This window comes from Prunus persica, chromosome G1 (genome assembly GCF_000346465.2).
Source record: "Prunus persica cultivar Lovell chromosome G1, Prunus_persica_NCBIv2, whole genome shotgun sequence".
In the NCBI taxonomy this organism is placed as follows: domain Eukaryota; kingdom Viridiplantae; phylum Streptophyta; class Magnoliopsida; order Rosales; family Rosaceae; genus Prunus; species Prunus persica.
In genome coordinates, this window is record NC_034009.1 from 37,064,580 (window position 1) to 37,069,230 (window position 4,651).

The 4,651-nt window shown below is 40.2% G+C and overlaps 1 pseudogene across 1 annotated transcript; it reads right to left on the reverse strand.

The window, feature by feature from the left end:
* LOC18790981 lies at positions 225 to 2,617 on the reverse strand (annotated as a pseudogene). The gene has a single exon (XR_002269919.1). The product of XR_002269919.1 is annotated as a subtilisin-like protease SBT1.7 (transcript).

The following is a 4,651-nucleotide window of genomic DNA, read 5'->3' on the forward strand; positions in this document are numbered from 1 at the left end:
ATTCTTTCAAGCATTCTGATTGTGGTTTTGGGTTCGTAATTTTACTTCTTTTGGGTAAGATGAGGTTAAGGGTATCTGAAAAAGAATTTCATTGATGCAAAATTTTAAAGGCAACATGCTACTATGATATAAAAATGTGTTGCTTTATACAGTATTTACATAAATTAATCGATAAGGAATAAAAAAATCTTGAGTCCTGCACATGAAGTTGCTGTTCATATCAATTAGTGATTCATTGCCACTACAGGGCTTGATACAATGTGGTTATATTGATCTACCCATTTGAGATAACCATAGGTCGTGTTCGGAGCATTGCTTTCGATCTCTAAGCTCAAGCGAAAAAGTTGCTTCGGATGTCTTTTAGTGAATTTTAGAGTGTTAGGCTCCACTGCAATCCTCATTCCGCTAGGAACTTCCAAAACTGCTCTATAAATTGATTTTGTATTTCCCACATTTGTCACAACCCTGCTAAAGTTTTTGGCTATTGGGAAGTCTTTTCCATCGAAGATGGCCATAAAAGAAGGGTAGTTTAGTTCCGTAGGTTGTGCGCTGCAACTCCAACGCCATCGTCGAATAACAGCCCTCATCTGCTTAGCATTGTACTCAAGGCCACATAGGAACTCAATGTAATCTTGCACATCCATGTCATAGATTAGTCCAGGGTCCATGGCCTTGTTTGGGTTGATGTGGCCTGCCCCAAAATCTAAGGGCGTGGCGGGAAGACTGCCCCTTTGGTCTTTGATGGTGGTATGAGTATTGTCATCTGTGTATGCTGTGGTCATGATCGCTGATCGGATGGCTGCAGGGCTCCATTCTCGGTGAACAGCTTTCAGCAAGGCTGCCACTCCAGCAACATGGGGTGCTGCCATTGATGACCCTGGCATCAATGCATAATCTGTTGCCAAATCGTAGTTGTTTACGCTAAATATGTATTTCTTGTTAGTTGGAAATGCAGCCAGCACATCGACCCCTGGAGCAATAATGTCTGGTTTTAGAATACTTGGATTGTTTGGGTCCGGTCCTCTTGAAGAGAAATGGGCCACTTGTGGTGCTGGTTTTGCACCAAACTTTGTGTGCACAAAAGCCAGGCTCTTAGCTTGAGTTGCGCTGACCTTTGTTACATGTTCTCTAATCAAAGCCCCTGTATCAGATGACAGAACCATAGCAGGAATGTTGAACTCTTCTGGGACCATAGTTGAGAGATTGGTCATGAAGATTCCAGCAAAAGCACCTGCCTTTTCTACGTGTTCCTTTTGCTGTCCAACATCAAACTCCGTAGTGTAATCACATAAGACAACCTTTCCAGCCACTTCTTTAGGATCCAATGCCCCAAAGTCGCATGTTGCTTTCTTCACATTTTCTTTCCCATAATACAATGGCTTATCTGTAATGTAAGCTCTCACTGGGAAGTACGATGTTCCTTCACTGTCAAGTTATTATCTAGAGTCATTGATGCAGTGAGACTACGATCAAGCGTTCCAGCTCCTACTGTTGTGATCCAGGGTGCTCCATTGTTCATTGAATTGGAGTTACCATCATTCCCAGCAGAACAGACGACAACAATACCTTTCTCAATCGCTGAAAGCGAAGCAATGGCAATGACATTGTCATAGTAAGGGAGCCTTTGCAAGCCAATCGACAGTGATATGATATCAACGCCATCAGCAATTGCCTGGTCCATCCCGGCAAGCACATCGCTGCTTGCACTAAATATGGTATCTTCTGACCACAAGACCTTGTACATGGCCACATGTGCGCGCTGTGCCACCCCTCTTGCTGTGCCTTTTGCATATCCAAAATGACTTGCACTGACTACATGATGGCCTGCCGCTGTTGATGATGTGTGGGTTCCGTGAACTAAGGAGTCTCTTGGTGAGTCATGGTCATATTCTGAGATGGGTTGTCCTGCAGCTTTGAGCCCTTTGCTAAAAGATTGAGCCCCAATGAGCTTCTTGTTCCATAGAGATGAGGTGAATGCTGTTCCATTTTCGCAATTGCCTTTCCATCTTTCTGGCACTTGTGGCATTCCCTTATCACTGAAGCTCTCACTCTCTGGCCAAATTCCTGAATCAATAACTCCCATGATCACGCCTTCGCCGTAGGACGCAGCAGGCCATAAGCCAAGTTTGTGTTTGAGACCAAGAAAATTGGGGCTATGTGTTGTGTCAACTGTCCAAAAGACTCCGGGTTCGTGGCAACAGAGCCGGAGATTTCTCCAGTTCAGACAGCTGAGAGGGTGTGAGCCTGGCGCTGAAGCCGGGCATGACATGGTTGTATGAGTACAGCAACATTTCACTGTCGTGTTGATCTGCATGAGGTGATGGTTGTGATTTTAGGATGGACCTGTGCCATGACTCATGGGTTAAGAAAGATGCAGATTTGTGGGAGTTGTTCATGTGGATGATATATGTTTTGTATTCTTCAGCAGTGTTTATTTGTGGCAGCATTGAGAGTAGCAGAGGCAAGATCATGTAGCACAAACCCATCTTTGTAGTTAGGCCTCTTATGGCAGAGGAGATGTGGGAGATGCAAATAACAGAAGGGTTTTGGGAGCTTTATAAATATTTTTTAAAAACATGTTTATTAGGGTGTATGGTTTAATTAGAAGGTCATGTTCAAGTACATGCTTGTGTAATTAATTGGCTTAGGATTTTGGAGCAAAGATTTTTACAAAACTCTTTTCCAAGAGCCATAAACTAAGTGATTTGGAGATATTCACTATGAAAGGCATAACATAAACGTGAAACCCTTCATAATATTTCTATAATGAGCAATAAACAAAAGTGATTTGGTGATATTCACCATAATTCTTTTCCATAGAACCACATTGTGGGAAAGAGAAGTCGAACACCGGTTCTCGAGTAGTTCTTAACAACTTAAGCTATAAATCTCTTGGATTCTCTGTAAATCTTTGTGTGATTTTGTTAGATATTATCTTAATAACCATGGTAATTATCTTTAAAAAATTATTGGAAATTTTATGGCATTTTAATTATTCGAATATAGTTCATGCTTGGAAATCAAGAAAAATCAGATAATTTACCTGAAGGGAGTGATGCAATCGGGTGATTTAAGGAGAAGTCATTGTGCAAATATCATGGGTTGTTTTACCTAGTATTTTACTGTCATGTGTCCTGGGTTTGAACTCAATTGGGCCTTACCAATTATGGGTAGCCAAGTGCTAATTCTAGAATCTGAGGAGGCCTAGCGGATCATCCCAAAATGTTTGGTTTGTTATAAAAAGAAAAAGAAAATTAGTAAACCGAAATTGTTTGAAATGACAAATGTGGATTAGGTCAGTTGGTAAATACTCTATGTTTGCCTCATTTCACTCGAGTTCAAACTCCATTTCCCATACAATAAAATAATTTAGAATACCATATTTGTCAAAATAAAAATAACAAAGAATTTGAAATGTAGTTTGTTTTGGTAAGATGGGGAAAGAAATTGCACTGCAACTTTTGCTTTAACCTATTTTTTTATAGTAGTTTTGATGTTCAAAATGAAAATGGGCACAAAAGAATGAGCCGACGTGTAATTAACAACCAACCAGTTGACTCTGGAATTTGGCAATGTCATGATCAAAATGCACCGCCCATTTTCGTAAGATAGCTTTTTCTCTCTGTAGAATATCTTCTTCTATGCTTTGCTCGGTTGCACTTTGGCCGTACAAAAGGAAAATCCTAGAGTGGCGGTCCATTACAATTGTGCACTAAAACAACCATATTCCCTTAGACACGAGCAACTGCTCTCAGCCTCTGGTTTGGTCTGAGTGAAACTGAAACCTCAAGCTCACCCTTCACTTGGAAGAATGAAACCAATCGGAGAATCATGCAAAATTTCCAAAAATATTTTATTATTATTTTTAAACCCAGATAAGTGATCATATATATAAGATTATGATGCCTGTGGTTTATATTATTATCTGGCCTACTTATACAAGAAAATAACCAATAATGTAATTGGTGTGCCATAACGTGCCGGCATGAGAAAGGAACATAATGTAATTGGTGTGCCAAAGTGACTAAATTTTATGTCAACTTTTTTTGAAAGGAACATCTGAACCAGCATGAGAAAAAAACCAAAATGCTCAGGAAATTTCTCTCTCTTTTTGTTTTGTTTTGAAAGTGATAGGAACATGATGGGTTCACTCTGTTTTTGTTAATCATATTGATATTTACGTCCACTTGCTGCCTTAGGCATGCGGTGGTTACCCAATTCACCATATTCCCCTGTTTTTGTGGCGGCCCATCCATATAATGACAATGCTGTCATATAGCAGCAAGCAAGCAACCGAAGAGCAATGCTAACTGGGTCTAGTCGCATTAACTTATAGACTAGTGGTCTTATGTTCAAACCCTCATGACACTTTAGTAGTATGTGTAAGAAAACCCCTTCCCTTTTCCTTACTTTGGCGCAACAACAACAAAAGCAACCACGAGCATCATCAAGATGGCCTTGCCAAACGAAGGATCCTGATCTAGTGACTGAAATGTTAAGGATCACAATTATTAGAATCCATAAGTTAGGGGAGTGTGTATATTTTGAAGTCAAGCCATCCATTATCCATCAAATCCATAAATGTATGGGCAATTGGGCATCAATCATGTATGGAGATACTAAGGTTATCAAGGGTCCCCTCAAATTATAA